We start from the raw sequence: 18135 nt of genomic DNA, 5'->3' as shown, positions 1-18135 counted from the left end.
TGAAATGTGGTACTGCAAGCAGTTAAAAAATGTAAATTGCAATAACATATAAAATAAGCATCGAAAAGAATAAGGTGAGGAATCATTTTCATCATTAGAACATATATAACTGGGATGACCATTTTCAGGAGGGCAAAAATCATCTATGTACTAACCCTTGTATGTATATTTTGCTTTTAGGATGATGTCTGTGATAATCATACTGCCGTATTTCTAAACTGGCTTAAATGTGATATTATATATGTGATCGGCAAAATGATTAATGTTTATACATCTGTAAATGTAAAACAATGCAATATCTTACCCCAGCAGTAATGGAAACATCGGATCCACATAATAAGTCCTGTACATGCACTTCCTGAACCCATAAACAGCTTCCTGCAAAACCCGACACAGCTCTGATTATTCCCTCCATAATAAATAATACCGCCACAGCTCTGATCATTCCCTCTATAATAAATAATACACATCATAGTGAAGCTAGTCATGTACTCACCGGACAAAGCCCACCTACAGGCAGCCCATTCAGGTATGTAGGAAAATGTATCATTACAGAGCACTCAGAGAGTCTTCAGACACTTTCACTTCTTTCACACTTTGTTATGTTCTTTCACACTTTTGTTACGCCTTGTTCTAAAATAAAAAAGGTTAAAGTTTCATTCCGCATTCAATACCCCACGAGAAAGTGAGAACAGAATGCTAGAAATCTTTGCTAAAAGGAAAAACTAACATCTTGGATTGACATAATTATTCAGCCCCTTTACTCAGTACTTAGTTGAAGCCCCTTTGGCAGTGACTACAACCTCCAGTCTTCTTGGGGATGATACCACAAGGCCTGCACACCTGGATTTGAGGATTTTTATCCATTCTTCTCTGCAGATCCTCCCAAGTTCTGTCAGGTTGAATAGGGACCATCGGTGGACAGCCATTTTCAGGTCTTTCCAGAGATGCTCAATTGAGATCAGGTCAAGGCTCTGGCTGGGCCACTCAAGGACATTCACAGAGTTGATCCTAAGCCACTTTTGTGTTGTGTTGGCTGTCTGCTTATGGTCATTATCTTGTTGGAAGGTGAACCTTAGGCTCATTCTGAGGTCCAGAGAAGTCTGGATCAGGTTTTCATCAAGAATATCTCTGTACTTTGCTCTATTCAGCTTTCCCTCAACCCGGACCAGTCTCCCTGTCCAAGCTGCTGAAAAAAAAACAACCCCCTCCTTCCCTACCAAGAATAATGCTGCCACCACCATGCTGTAGGTATGGTATTGGTCAGGTATGAGCAACGCCTGGTTTACTCCAGACATGACGCTTAGTTTCATCTTGGTTTTATCAGACCATAGAATCTTGTTTTTCACAGTCTGAGAGTTGTTTTTTTTTTGCAAACTTCCGGTGGGGTTTCATACGTCTTTCACTGAGGAGAGGCTTTTTTTCTGGCCACTCTGCCATAAAGCCAAGATTGCTGGAGTGATGCAGTGAAGGTCGACCTGGAAATTTCATTGGTTTCTTGGTCACCTCTCTTACCAAGGCGCTTCTCCCCCGATTACTTAGTTTGGTGTGGCGGCCTGGTTGCTCCAAGCTTCTTTCATTTAAAAATTATGGAGGCCACTTTGCTCTTGAGAACTTTGAGTGCAGCAGAAATGTTTTTGCCCTCTTCTCCAGATCTGTGCCTTCACACAATCCTGTCTCTGAGCTCTGCAGGCAGTTCTTTCCTCCTCATGGCTTGGGTTTTGCTCTGATATACATTGTCAGCTGTGAGACCTTATATAGACAGGGAAGTGTCTTTCCAAATCATGTCCAATCAACTGAATTTACCACAATTCAACATGTAGAAACCTCTCAAAGAGGATCATGAGAAATGGGAGGCCGCAGAGCTAAATGTCAGGTGTCATAGCAAAGGGTCTGAATAAATGTCATGCAAAATTTCTAAAATTCTATTTTCACTTTCTCATTATGGTGTATTCAGTGCAGAATGAGGAGCAGTATTATAGTAGTTATATTCTTGTACATAGGAGTAATATTATAGTACCAGATAGTAAATGTTGTAAATATAGAATTTTATTATAGCAAAGCAAAACATCAAAATTACATACATAAGATGCAGGAGGACAGGGAACAAAAGGGGCAGGGAAGGGAAGAACGGCGCCACCCTGACCAAGGCACGCCGAAACGCGCGTTGGGGTAGCGCCATCCTGGTTGTCCCACTCCTGGTCTGTTTTTGGTGAGTCTCATCTGCATTTCCATCCTCATGGTTTCTTCCTATCTGGATGTCTACTTACCTGTTAGGCTTATATCTAGTGTGGCATGGTGTTTATTCTTTTTCCACCCTACAGCCCTTTATTTTTGTTTATGCCTGTGCTTGGTTTTTGCAGTTATCTTGTGACTCACCCTTTACTATGCACACATAGTTGATCTGCGGGTAGGTTATTTTTCCATATACATCCCGTTGATCCTATACATTCCAGTATTTCTGACCGGAGTGTCCCTCCCAGGGTGGCGCCGTTCTTCCCTTCCCTGCCCCTTTTGTTCCCTGTCCTCCTGCATCTTATGTATGTAATTTTTATGTTTTGCTATGCTATAATAAAATTCTATATTTACAACATTTACTATCTGGCACCTTGAGCTCCATTTTCTTTGCCGTTCTGATATTGTACTCGGGAGCTTGTGCCGAGTTATTTCTCAGGGGTGTCATTGTGGGTACATTGGGTGGGCACAGCCTCCCTTCTCCTTTCGACACTCCTGGGGTCTTTTTTCTGTAGTATTATAGTAGTTATATTCTTGCACATAGGAGGCAGTATTATAGTAGTTATTTTCTTGTACATACTGTAGGAGCAGTATTATAGTAGTTATATTCCTGTACATAGGAGCAGTATTATAGTAGTTATATTCTTGTACATAGGAGCAGTATTATAGTAGTTATATTCTTGTACATAGGAGGCAGTATTATAGTAGTTATATTCTTGTACATAGGAGCAGTATTATAGTAGTTATTTTCTTGTACATAGGAGCAGTATTATAGTAGTTATATTCTTGTACATATGAGCAGTATTATAGTAGTTATATTATTGTACATAGGAGGCAGTATTATAGTAGTTATATTCTTGTACATAGGAGCAGTATTATAGTAGTTATATTCTTGTACATAGGAGGCAGTATTATAGTAGATATATTCTTGTACATAGGAGCAGTATTATAGTAGTTATATTCTTGTACATAGGAGCAGTATTATAGTAGTTATATTATTGTATATAGGAGGCAGTATTATAGTAGTTATATTCTTGTACATAGGAGCAGTATTATAGTAGTTATATTCTTGTACATAGGAGGCAGTATTATAGTAGTTATATTCTTGTACATAGGAGCAGTATTATAGTAGTTATATTCTTGTACATAGGAGGCAGTATTATAGTAGTTATATTCTTGTACATAGGAGGCAGTATTATAGTAGTTATACAGGGAGTGCAGAATTATTAGGCAAGTTGTATTTTTGAGGATTAATTTTATTATTGAACAACAACCATGTTCTCAATGAACCCAAAAAACTCATTAATATCAAAGCTGAATATTTTTGGAAGTAGTTTTTAGTTTGTTTTTAGTTTTAGCTATTTTAGGGGGATATCTGTGTGTGCAGGTGACTATTACTGTGCATAATTATTAGGCAACTTAACAAAAAACAAATATATACCCATTTCAATTATTTATTTTTACCAGTGAAACCAATATAACATCTCAACATTCACAAATATACATTTCTGACATTCAAAAACAAAACAAAAAGAAATCAGTGACCAATATAGCCACCTTTCTTTGCAAGGACACTCAAAAGCCTGCCATCCATGGATTCTGTCAGTGTTTTGATCTGTTCACCATCAACATTGCGTGCAGCAGCAACCACAGCCTCCCAGACACTGTTCAGAGAGGTGTACTGTTTTCCCTCCTTGTAAATCTCACATTTGATGATTGACCACAGGTTCTCAATGGGGTTCAGATCAGGTGAACAAGGAGGCCATGTCATTAGATTTTCTTCTTTTATACCCTTTCTTGCCAGCCACGCTGTGGAGTACTTGGACGCGTGTGATGGAGCATTGTCCTGCATGAAAATCATGTTTTTCTTGAAGGATGCAGACTTCTTCCTGTACCACTGCTTGAAGAAGGTGTCTTCCAGAAACTGGCAGTAGGACTGGGAGTTGAGCTTGACTCCATCCTCAACCCGAAAAGGCCCCACAAGCTCATCTTTGATGATACCAGCCCAAACCAGTACTCCACCTCCACCTTGCTGGCGTCTGAGTCGGACTGGAGCTCTCTGCCCTTTACCAATCCAGCCACGGGCCCATTCATCTGGCCCATCAAGACTCACTCTCATTTTATCAGTCCATAAAACCTTAGAAAAATCAGTCTTGAGATATTTCTTGGCCCAGTCTTGACGTTTCAGCTTGTGTGTCTTGTTCAGTGGTGGTCGTCTTTCAGCCTTTATTACCTTGGCCATGTCTCTGAGTATTGCACACCTTGTGCTTTTGGGCACTCCAGTGATGTTGCAGCTCTGATATATGACCAAACTGGTGGCAAGTGGCATCTTGGCAGCTGCACGCTTGACTTTTCTCAGTTCATGGGCAGTTATTTTGCGCCTTGGTTTTTCCACACGCTTCTTGCGACCCTGTTGACTATTTTGAATGAAACGCTTGATTGTTCGATGATCACGCTTCAGAAGCTTTGCAATTTTAAGAGTGCTGCATCCCTCTGCAAGATATCTCACTATTTTTGACTTTTCTGAGCCTGTCAAGTCCTTCTTTTGACCCATTTTGCCAAAGGAAAGGAAGTTGCCTAATAATTATGCACACCTAATATAGGGTGTTGATGTCATTAGACCACACCCCTTCTCATTACAGAGATGCACATCACCTAATATGCTTAATTGGTAGTAGGCTTTCGAGCCTATACAGCTTGGAGTAAGACAACATGCATAAAGAGGATGATGTGGTCAAAATACTCATTTGCCTAATAATTCTGCACGCAGTGTATTCTTGTACATATGAGCAGTATTATAGTAGTTATATTATTGTATATAGGAGGCAGTATTATAGTAGTTATATTCTTGTACATAGGAGCAGTATTATAGTAGTTATATTCTTGTACATAGGAGCAGTATTATAGTAGTTATATTATTGTATATAGGAGGCAGTATTATAGTAGTTATATTCTTGTACATATGAGCAGTATTATAGTAGTTATATTCTTGTACATAGGAGCAGTATTATAGTAGTTATATTCTTGTACATAGGAGGCAGTATTATAGTAGTTATATTCTTGTACATAAAAGCAGTATTATAGTAGTTATATTCTTGTACATAGGAGGCAGTATTATAGTAGTTATATTCTTGTACATAGGAGCAGTATTATAGTAGTTATATTCTTGTATATAGGAGCAGTATTATAGTAGTTATATTCTTGTACATAGGTGCAGTATTATAGTAGTTATATTCTTGTACATAGGAGCAGTATTATAGTAGTTATATTCTTGTACATAGGAGGCAGTATTATAGTAGTTATATTCTTGTACATAGGAGCAGTATTATAGTAGTTATATTCTTGTACATAGGAGCAGTATTATAGTAGTTATATTCTTGTACATAGGAGGCAGTATTATAGTAGTTATATTCTTGTACATAGGAGGCAGTATTATAGTAGTTATATTCTTGTACATAGGAGGTAGTATTATAGTAGTTGTATTCTTGTACATAGGAGGCAGTATTATAGTAGTTATATTCTTGTACATATGAGCAGTATTATAGTAGTTATATTATTGTATATAGGAGGCAGTATTATAGTAGTTATATTCTTAACCAAATCTCTTTTTATTGAGACAGCAAATAGTTAGAAAGTGCAACAGTACAGCATACGCCATACGCAGATGGCATCAAATTAGTGCAATCATATATAACCGCAGCCAAATAAATGAGGGGGGGGGGGAATAAACAAAAATAGACATACAAGACATCGGATAGAGATAACGAAAACACAAACAAGAAGAGGGGAGGAAAAAAGGGGGGGGGGAATGGGAAGGAAAGGGGGTAGGTACAATGATGGCAGTATCAGTCAGACCCCTATAAGGTTGTTCAAGGCGTTAGGTGACGATATGCTTTCCAGGGGCTCCATATATCTAGGAAACGAGGGCGAGTGTGAGATTCCCAGTGAGCCAGCTCTTCAAAGCGACATATCTGATCCACTTTCTCTTGCCACATCAGCAGCGTAGGCGCAGAGTCGTTCTTCCATAGCAAAGGGATTAGCAGGCAGGCAGCAGTAAGAAGTAATGTTGGTAGGTTGTTCTTAGAGGGAGTAAGGGACACATTGGGGCACCAAAGCAGAACTAATTGTGCATTTAGACTTATATGTGAGTCACAGATGTGCCTGATTAAGCTCTCAATCTGTGTCCAAAAGGGACGGATTAGACTGCAGGACCACCATATGTGAGAAAGCGACCCCTTCTCTGTTCCACACCTCCAGCACCGATCGGGCATTTCCTGATTGAGATTATGAAGAAACTCAGGCGTTTTGTACCAACGTGTGAGTAGCTTAAAGGAGTTTTCCTGTATTTTGATACAACGACTGAATCCATGAGAATTGGAAAGGATAAATGCCTTTTCAGGTTCTGAGAGGTGGAACGAGAGCTCCTTTTCCCAGGCAGTTAGAAAGGACAGTGCCGGGGGTGTGGAAGAGAGAAGTTCCTTGTAGAGAGTCGACAAAGGCTTCTTCGGGGGGGACCGGCATAACTATCTTCTTTTCTAATTTGAGAAAATGAGGAGGCAGCACACTGTGTAAAAGCAGGGTGCACGTCCGGCAAATGTGGACCCGCACCTAGGTCCAATAAGCTAGAAGAAAAAATAGCCAGCAGCACTCCAGGAGATAAAGGCAAACGGTGGTTTATTGACCCAAAGTCAGACAAGCGACGTTTCGACAGCTTATTGCTTGACATGCTTGACAAAGACAGCAATAAGCTGTCGAAACGTCGCTTGTCTGACTTTGGGTCAATAAACCACCGTTTGCCTTTATCTCCTGGAGTGCTGCTGGCTATTTTTTCTTCTATCTTCTTTTCTAGCCATGTGGGTTCCTTCGAGCAGAAGGGAGGGAGTTTCAGGTTCGCAGTATCTTTGCGAAAGGCCGCAAGAGCCAGGAAGGATTGCTTTTGAGCCTCCGGTAAGGCCCAAATTGTGTCCCATGCCAAGTCCCCAGCCGCAGATACAATGTCCTGCAGTTTGTGATTAGACAACTGACGCCAGACCCCGGTAGGTGCAGAGGGAGGTGGGGGATTGGGGAATCTAAGATCTCTGGATCTGTATAATTTAGCCCACTCAACGAGCATGCCCTTCCAAATGAGGGAGGCAAAGGAATGTGAGGGCGTGCAGTTACGGAACCCCCATAGGACGAGAGTGTCCTTATATGTAACTAGGCCACGCTCTAGAGCTGTGCACAGGTTTGGGGAGCTTCGCGAAAGGAGAGAGAAGCACCTATTCAGGTGTGTTGCAGTGTAATACAGGTGGACATCGGAAAGGCCGAAGCCACCAAACCTCTTTTCCCTCGTCAACGTGGAGTAAGCTATCCTAGATGGTTTATTCGTCCAGAGGAAAAGGGAAAATCTTCTACGTAGTTCTCTAAAGTACGAAAGCGGGAGCCATATGGGTAATGTCTGCAGCAGGTATAGGAGCTTGGGAACAATGAAGGTCTTGAGATAATTCTTCCTGCCTATCCATGATATGAAAGGAAGTTTTACTGACTGTAGATGGGATGTAATTGAGTTAAGCATAGGGGTGTAGTTAAGGCTGAAAAGGTCGTTCAGGTTAGCAGAGATGTGAATCCCCAAAAATGTGATGTCCCGTGCAGCCCAGGTGAAGGGGGTGGAGCGTTTAAGCGACGCAACGAGAGCGGGTTTACAGGTGACATTCAGGGCAAGGGATTTGCTATAGTTTATTTTGAAATTGGAGACCCAACCAAATTCTTCAAAAATAGAGTGCAACCGGGGGAAGGATTTCTCCGGGTTGGTGGTCATAATAAGAAGATCGTCTGCAAACGCAGCCGTAAGGTGGGTGTGGGAAGCTTTCTGGAGACCTTCAATATCGGGATCTTGCCTGATTTTGCACAGGAGAGTTTCCATGACTATCACGAATAGCGAGGGGGAGAGAGGGCAACCCTGCCGAGTGCCATTAGTAATGGCAAAGGCAGGTGAAAGAGTGCCGTTGACTTTGACCCTGGCAGAGGGGGCCGAGTATAGAGAGAGAATAGCTGAAATAAGTTGATCAGGAAAGCCAAATTTTGACAAAGCCAGTGACATATACTGCCAGCTCACTCTGTCAAACGCCTTTTCTGCATCAGTGCTCAGCAGAGCTAGTGGAGTTGAAGTAGTCCGTGCCCAGTTCATAAGATGAAGGAGGCGAACGGTATTCTCATTGCCCTGTCTGCCAGAGACAAAGCCAACTTGTTCCTTGTGGATAACATCCGGGAGAACTTTTTGAATCCGTTGAGCCAGGATCTTAGCCCACCATTTAATGTCCGTATTAAGTAGGGAGATAGGGCGGTAGCTACCACATTGCAACGGGTCTTTATTCTCCTTATGAATAATGGTAATATGGGCTGTGAGTGATTGGGGAGGAAGGTGGCCACCCTCCAGGAGATAATTACATAAAGAGCTAAAGTGAGGGACTAGAACAGATTTAAAAGTTTTATAATAGGAGATGGTGAAACCATCAGGGCCAGGGCTACGTCCGGAGGGAATAGTGGCTAGAACTTTCAGGACTTCTGGGCCAGAGATAGGAGCCACTAGTTGGGAGGACTGGTCTGGGGATATGGAGGGAAGCTGAAGGGAGGAGAGGAACTTATTCGAGGCCTCCGCGATGGAGCAGGGAGATGATCCAGGAGGGGCCGGGAGGTTGTAAAGGTCTTCATAAAAAGCACAGAATGCTTTGGCTATGTCAGGGGTGGATTTAAGATGATTGCCCGCAGCGTCTTTAATTGCCGGGATGAAGGAGTTAGAAAATTGTTGTTTAGTTAGTGCCGCCATAAGCTTGTTCCCTCTGTCACCGTGTGCATATGACTTAAAGCGCGCACGTAGGAGCAACTTAGCCGAAGTAATGTTTAACATATCTTTTAGTTGAGATCGCGCGACCGAAAGCTCCTCCGCGAGGCTTATCGCTTGGGATTGCTTATGGCTGAGCTCGAGAGTAGCGATACGGGATAGGAGGGTAGACATGGCCTGGGCTCTTTGTTTTTTAATATGGGAGCCGAGAGCGATAAGCTCTCCACGGATCACAGCCTTGTGGGTTTCCCAGATTATAGCAGGTGAGGGAGGGGAGGGACCTGCGGTGTTAGTACTGAAAAACTCCTGGAGGGAGGTGGCTATTTTCTCAGATGATACCTGGTCCTGGATGATGGTTTCATTAAGACGCCAGTTCCGTTCCCGTGTAGGGAGGGCGGACAGCGATACCGTCAGAAAGACGGGGGCATGGTCCGACAACGTGATGCTGCCTATTCGGGTGTTTACAATTTGTTTGACATGTTCAGAGGAGAGAAAGACATAGTCTAACCTGTGGTGTGAGGACTTGGCATGGGAGTAGAATGAGTAGTCACGACCAGTAGGGTTCAGGGTACGCCAGGTGTCAATAACACCTAATTTACGTAGAGCCACCCTCAGGCGTCTAAGACGGACATGAGTGATAGCCGATCTCCCCGAGGAGGAGTCCAGGAGTGGGTCTAGAGTTACATTGAAATCTCCCCCTAGTATTACCATACCCTGTTTGAATGCAGCAAGCGCCGAGAGGGTCTGAACCAGCCATGCAACCTGTCCCCTATTAGGCGCGTAAATATTGGCCAGTGTAACCGGTGTGCCTGCTATAGAGCCCTTCACAAATAAGTACCGGCCATCAGGATCTGAGGAGGAGGCTGTAACCGCAAAGGGCACCTGCTTGTGAATGGCAATACTGACACCCCGGCTAGCATAAGTTTGCGCACTGTGGAACCACTGAGTGAACTTTTTGGAAGGAAGATTGGGAATCTTACCTGCCCGAAAGTGTGTCTCTTGAAAAAAGGCGATCGAGACTTTGTCTTTCTGTAGCAAGGAAATCACTTGGGATCTTTTGCACGGCTCGTTCAGGCCCCGGACATTAAGGGATGAGACTACAAGAGAAGCCATTTTAAATCAGTGGGAAAGCACATTGCAATTAAGGTCTGAGCGAACCAAGCAAGAACATTAAAGTGGGAAAAGAGGACACAAGAGGGGAAACACATGAGGGCAAAAAAGGGTAGACAAAACGGCAAACAATAATTCAAAATCACATAATGCAATTTTAAGAGCTCCACGGAGCGCCTGTGAACCAGAGGATCCTTTCTCATCACGGACTGGTGCCGGGATCCATCAGGCGGGGGGTCTCGTAGAGCCGGAATAGGCCAAGAAAAGGCCATCAGGTAACAAGGAAGTCAATGAGGGAAACATTGGCAAACAAATCCCCTGTGCAGAAGGGGTGGGAGGGGAGAGGTGAATAAAACTCAGGAAGGTAAGGTCCACAGGGAGGTGAACAAAGGCCTGAATACATCCAGAAAGGCCTTATCAAAAAACTAGGCGGCCCTGATGCATGTCCTGAACAGTAAAACAGAGGAAATCTTCAGGAGAACACCGGAACTATGGCCGGCAAGAGATGACAACTTTCACAGCAGAAAGGCTTCAGCGATGAGGAGAGCGTTCCGCAGCAGTGGAGGCTTGAAAACCCAGGCTGGAACGGGATTTCTTCCCGGCCGGTACAAGGGACCAGGTTTCTGCAGTCGGAGGCGAGGGTATAGGGTCTCCCTGGTCCGCTGGCATCCAGGACGGGATTTCAATCGGGGCTATACCCAGTGAGACCCAGGCCCCGGACAAGTCCTGGGGTGTGCGTATGGTGATCTGCCTTCCGTTTTTGAAGACGGCCAAGCCAAAGGGGAACAACCAGCGAAACTGGGTCCCGGAGGATCTAAGCGCTTCTAAAAGTGGACGCAAAATACGTCTTTTTGTCAGCGTGGAAGGTGCCAGGTCTTGAAAGAACTGCAGCTGCGCGCCTTCATATTCTAGACGGTCTGTCTCTCTACTGGCCTTCAAAAGAGCCGCAGTGTCCACAAAGCTGAGGATACCACAGATAACATCTCTCGGAGGATCTGAAGCTTTTGGCTTGGGACGAAGAGCGCGGTGTATGCGTTCAATAACAATATTCGCTGCTCTTTCTGGATTCAAAAGATTCGCGAATATTTCTTTCGCGACTTTTTCGAGCGCTTCCGGTGCGAATATTTCAGGTATGCCTCGGATGCGAATATTACGTTTGCGGCTGCGATTTTCCTGGTCTTCGATTCGCAGGAGGGCATCGTTAATGAGATCTTTATGCGCACCCAGGGTAGAGCATGTTTCCTCACTAAAGCGAATAATCGCATCTTGCGAATTTTCCAGTGCCGCGACTCTCTGGCCGATGGAACGGAGATCGGTCTTTATTTCCGCCAAGTCCTGCTTCAGGGGAGCCAGAGCAGAATCCATAACTTCGCGAAGGATCGCTTTTGAAAGATTTGGTCCCCGCCGTCTGTTTTTATATTCGGAAGCATCCGAAATACTTCCCGCTTCTGAGCAGTCTTCCGCATCAGAGTGGAGTGAGGGAGCCGGCGCCATCTTAGGCGTCCCTGCAGCGGTGCCCTTGGCAGCTTTCCTCAGAAATTGCTCCATGTCAGGCTGTTTGGAGCGGTTCACAGGTGGGTCGACAGGTTCCCTGGGGCGATCTCTCCCCGTTTTGCCCATTTTTAGCTTCTGAAAAGTGCTATTTAAGGGGGTTTGTGCCGATTAGGAAGAGGAGCTCAGTCACCAGCAGCCATGCAGCTCAGCGGCCAAACTCCGCCCCCCCTAGTAGTTATATTCTTGTACATAGGAGCAGTATTATAGTAGTTATATTCTTGTACATAGGAGCAGTATTATAGTAGTTATATTATTGTATATAGGAGGCAGTATTATAGTAGTTATATTCTTGTACATATGAGCAGTATTATAGTAGTTATATTCTTGTACATAGGAGCAGTATTATAGTAGTTATATTCTTGTACATAGGAGGCAGTATTATAGTAGTTATATTCTTGTACATAAAAGCAGTATTATAGTAGTTATATTCTTGTACATAGGAGGCAGTATTATAGTAGTTATATTCTTGTACATAGGAGCAGTATTATAGTAGTTATATTCTTGTACATAGGAGCAGTATTATAGTAGTTATATTCTTGTACATAGGAGGCAGTATTATAGTAGTTATATTCTTGTACATAGAGGCAGTATTATAGTAGTTATATTCTTGTACATAGGAGCAGTATTATAGTAGTTATATTCTTGTACATAGAAGCAGTATTATAGTAGTTATATTCTTGTACATAGGAGCGGTATTATAGTAGTTATATTCTTGTACATAGGAGCAGTATTATAGTAGTTATATTCTTGTATATAGGAGCAGTATTATAGTAGTTATATTCTTGTACATAGCAGGCAGTATTATAGTAGTTATATTCTTGTACATAGGAGCGGTATTATAGTAGTTATATTCTTGTACATAGGAGCAGTATTATAGTAGTTATATTCTTGTACATAGGAGCAGTATTATAGTAGTTATATTCTTGTACATAGGAGCAGTATTATAGTAGTTATATTCTTGTACATAGGAGGCAGTATTATAGTAGTTATATTCTTGTACATAGGAGGTAGTATTATAGTAGTTATATTCTTGTACATAGGTGGCAGTATTATAGTAGTTATATTCTTGTACATAGGAGGTAGTATTATAGTAGTTGTATTCTTGTACATAGGAGGCAGTATTATAGTAGTTATATTCTTGTACATAGGAGCAGTATTATAGTAGTTATATTCTTGTACATAGGAGCAGTATTATAGTAGTTATATTCTTGTACATAGGAGCAGTATTATAGTAGTTATATTCTTGTAAATAGGCGGCAGTATTATAGTAGTTATATTTTTGTACATAGGAGGCGGTATTACAGGAGTAATATATTTTTTGTACTTAGAGGGCAGTATTTTTTATACTGACTGTATGTCAATACCTACATAGACATAGTGTATAGACAGGTTATTAAACTACAAACAACCGTCTTGTTAGCAAAAGAGTCTTTCTTAAATACACATACATAAAAACATATACAATGGAGTCCCCACCATTCAGTGGGACAGCAATAAATAAAAGAGGGACAAGTGGGATGAGACTAGGTAATTAAATGTATAAATGGTAAGCATAGCAAAAATATCTTCCAACTGGTCACATACAACTTACATAGCTAAAATACTTAATCCAAAATAGGAAAGAAGGAAGAAAAAAAGTACAAGAGGTAATGGGTCTCCTCTACAAGCTGCACAAAAAATTTGAAATCCAGTCTATCATTGTGGAATCACAAATGATAATATAATGTTGTATATCCGGTCTATTGTAGTGAAATCACAAATATTAATGTAGAGGAGATCCAGAAAAGTCAAAACGGAAGCTTCACGGTTCACAATCAGAGTATAGCCAAATCCCCCATACCAGTGTCCCTCACTTACTAACGCGTTTTGCCAAATGGCTTCGTCATCTGTTTGTAAACTGGTAAACATTATATTATCATTGGTGATTCCACAATGATAGACTGGATTTCACATTTTTTTGTGCAGCTTGTAGAGACCCATTACCTTTTGTACTTTTTTTCTTCCTCCTTTCTTATTTTGGATTAAGCATTTTAACTACTTAAGTTGTATGTGACCAGTTGGAAGATATTTTTGCTATGCTTACCCTTTATGCATATAATTACCTAGTCTCATCCCACTTGTCCCTCTTTTATTTATTGCTGTCCCACTGAATGGTGGGGACTCCATTGTATATGTTTTTCTGTATGTGTATTTAATAAAGACTCTTTTGCTAACAAGACGGTTGTTTGAAGATTAATAACCTGGCTATACACTGTCTATGTAGGCATTGTATAATTCCGTGTGGCCCTAATAGGTCAATATATAGGTTTTGTTGACTGTATGTCAGTAGCATTATTGACAAGAGTATGGGAAAAGCAGGGAATTACATATTTAAAGTCTAAAGTAGAGAGTCAAAATCTTTTGCAATAAAAAATATGGTATTGGCATTAAATTTTAATTAGGTCCTGGTGTTAGGGGTAATAGAGGCTGTTCATGAGAAAACTTCTGATTGTTCCAAGAAGAATAGACTTAAACGACATAAGAGAACTTGGATATCACTTTTCACTGTAGAAAAAAAAAGCCAATGGCATCTGAAGGATAGTCAGGAAGCCTTATAAGGGTAAAGAATAAGATTTGCAGGATTGGTCCAGAGGTTTGAGTGGCGGTGATTCCAGGTCATTGCTTGGGGACAATTACAATATATCTAATGTATGAAAATTCACATTATGTTGAAATGTTTAGTTAAAAAAAAGTTCTCATTGGATACAGAAGAATTTCAGGTCATCTGGAGAATTGAATTTCACAAAAAGGCACTCAACACAAATCAGTAGGGCATGAAAACTCGATTAGCTGACCGATGCCTGATTGCGGACCAGGGATACTAGGTTGCCAGATCCTGCAGACCTGCCTCTGACACAGTAACTAGGGATGAGCGAACCCGAACTGTATAGTTCGGGTTCGTACCGAATTTTGGGGTGTCCGTGACACGGACCCGAACCCGAACATTTTTGTAAAAGTCCGGGTTCGGGTTCGGTGTTCGGCGCTTTCTTGGCGCTTTTTGAAAGGCTGCAAAGCAGCCAATCAACAAGCGTCATACTACTTGCCCCAAGAGGCCATCACAGCCTTGCCTACTATTGGCATGGCTGTGATTGGCCAGTGCACCATGTGACCCAGCCTCTATTTAAGCTGGAGTCACGTAGCGCCGCACGTCACTCTGCTATGATCAGTATAGGGAGAGGTTGCAGCTGCGACGTTAGGGCGAGATTAGGCAGATTAACTCCTCCAAAAGACTTCATTCTGTGATCGATCTGCAGCTGTGGATCATTGAAGTGCTATTATTGACTTGCTCACTTTTTTGAGGCTGCACAGAGCGTTTTTAGATCACTTTTTTTCTGGGGTGATCGGCGGCCATTTTGTGACTTGTGGTGCGCCAGCACAAGCTATCACCAAGTGTATTTAACCATCGATAGTGTGGTTATTTTGCGCTATATCCTACATCAGCTGCAGGCTGAGCCTGTGTCACCGAAGTGCATTTAACCATCAACAGTCTGATTATTTTTTGGCCATATACTACATCAGCTGCAGGCTGAGCCTGTGTCACCGAAGTGCATTTAACCATCAACAGTCTGGTTATTTTTTGGCCATATATTACATCAGGGGCGAGTTGAGCCTGTCACCCAGCGCCTAAAAAATAGACCTGACATTTCTATTCAACCAAATCTGCACAGTTTTAGCTGGTCAAGTTATTTGTAGTGACCGTCAAAGCAGACTTTTTGTTCTGGGTTGAAAAAGCATTCCCAAATTTGCCATTCTGAAAATAACTAGTTTGTGGTATTTCAGGCCTACTTGAAATCTATCCCAAAAAGAAAATCTTACATTGAAGTTATTGATAGTATCATTCAGAAAAACCTAAGACACACGCTAGCGTGCTGATAGAAGTGTCATTCTGTGATTAAACCTATAACTGTCACACAGCGCAAAAAAAAAACAGGTCTCACATCTCTATTCAACCAAATCTGCACAGTTTTAGCTGGTCAAGTTATTTGTAGTGACCGTAAAAGCAGACTTTTTGTTCTGGGTTGAAAAAGCATTCCCAAATTTGCCATTCTCAAAATTGTGGTGAACGGGAACAATGAGGAAAACATCTAATAAGGGACGCGGACGCGGACGTGGACGCGGACGTGGACATGGTCGTGGTGGTGTTAGTGGACCCTCTGGTGCTGGGAGAGGACGTGGCCGTTCTGCCACAGCCACACGTCCTAGTGAACCAACTACCTCAGGTCCCAGTAGCCAGCAGAATTTACAGCGATGTTTGGTGGGGCCCAATGCCGTTCTAAGGATGGTAAGGCCTGAGCAGGTACAGGCATTAGTCAATTGGGTGGCCGACAGTGGATCCAGCACGTTCACATTATCTCCCACCCAGTCTTCTGCAGAAAGCGCACAGATGGCGCATGAAAACCAAGCCCATCGGTCTGTCACATCACCTCCATGCATATCAGGGAAACTGTCTGAGCCTCAAGTTATGCAGCAGTCTCTTATGCTGTTTGAAGACTCTGCTGCCAAGGTTTCCCAAGGGCATCCACCTAGCCCTTCCCCAGGGGTGGAAGAGATAGAATGCACTAACGCACAACCACTTATTTTTCCTGATGATGAGGACATGGGAATACCACCTCAGCACGTCTCTGATGATGACGAAACACAGGTGCCAACTGCTGCGTCTTTCTGCAGTGTGCAGACTGAACAGGAGGTCAGGGATCAAGACTGGGTGGAAGACGATGCAGGGGACGGTGAGGTCCTAGACCCCACATGGAATGAAGGTCGTGCCACTGACTTTCACAGTTCGGAGGAAGAGGCAGTGGTGAGACCGAGCCAACAGCGTAGCAAAAGAGGGAGCAGTGGGAAAAATCAGAACACCCGCCGCCAAGAGACTCCGCCTGCTACTGACCGCCGCCATCTGGGACCGAGCACCCCAAAGGCAGCTTCAAGGAGTTCCCTGGCATGGCACTTCTTCAAACAATGTGCTGACGACAAGACCCGAGTGGTTTGCACGCTGTGCCATCAGAGCCTGAAGCGAGGCATTAACGTTCTGAACCTTAGCACAACCTGCATGACCAGGCACCTGCATGCAAAGCATGAACTGCAGTGGAGTAAACACCTTAAAAACAAGGAAGTCACTCAGGCTCCCCCTGCTACATCTGCTGCTGCCGCCTCGGCCTCTTCTGCTGCTGCTGCCGCCGCCTCGGCCTCTTTCTCTTCCTCCGCCTCTGGAGGAACGTTGGCACCTGCCGCCCAGCAAACATGGGATGTACCACCAACACCACCACCTGCGTCACCAAGCATCTCAACCATGTCACACGGCAGCGTTCAGCTCTCCATCTCACAAACATTTGAGAGAAAGCGTAAATTCTCACCTAGCCACCCTCGATCCCTGGCCCTGAATGCCAGCATTTCTAAACTACTGGCCTATGAAATGCTGTCATTTAGGCTGGTGGACACACACAGCTTCAAACAGCTCATGTCACTTGCTGTCCCACAGTATGTTGTTCCCAGCCGCCACTACTTCTCTAAGAGGGCCGTGCCTTCCCTGCACAAACAAGTGTCCGATAAAATCAAGTGTGCACTGCGCAACGCCATCTGTGGCAAGGTCCACCTAACCACAGATACGTGGACCAGTAAGCACGGCCAGGGACGCTATATCTCCCTAACTGCACACTGGGTAAATGTAGTGGTGGCTGGGCCCCAGGCGGAGAGCTATTTGGCGCACGTCCTTCCGCCGCCAAGGATCGCAGGGCAACATTCTTTGCCTCCTGTCTCCTTCTCCTACTACTCAGCTTCCTCCTCCTCTTCTTCCACCTGCTCATCCAGTCAGCCACACACCTTCACCACCACACCTTCAGCACAGCCCGGGGTAAACGTCAGCAGGCCATTCTGAAACTCATATGTTTGGGGGACAGGCCCCACACCGCACAGGAGTTGTGGCGGGGTATAGAACAACAGACCGACGAGTGGTTGCTGCCGGTGAGTCTCAAGCCCGGCCTGGTAGTGTGCGATAATGGGCGAAATCTCGTTGCAGCTCTGGGACTAGCCGGTTTGACGCACATCCCTTGCCTGGCGCATGTGCTGAATTTGGTGGTGCAGAAGTTAATTCGCAACTACCCCGACATGTCAGAGCTGCTGCATAAAGTGTGGGCCGTCTGTTCGCGCTTCCGGCGTTCACACCCTGCCGCTGCTCGCCTGTCTGCGCTACAGCGTAACTTCGGCCTTCCCGCTCACCGCCTCATATGCGACGTGCCCACCAGGTGGAACTCCACCTTGCATATGCTGGACAGACTGTGCGAGCAGCAGCAGGCCATAGTGGAGTTTCAGCTGCAGCACGCACGGGTCAGTCGCACTGCGGATCAGACCCACTTCACCACCAATGACTGGGCCTCCATGCG

Source organism: Bufo bufo, chromosome 1, assembly GCF_905171765.1.
Source record: "Bufo bufo chromosome 1, aBufBuf1.1, whole genome shotgun sequence".
Lineage (NCBI taxonomy): Eukaryota > Metazoa > Chordata > Amphibia > Anura > Bufonidae > Bufo > Bufo bufo.
This window is presented reverse-complemented; position numbering follows the sequence as displayed.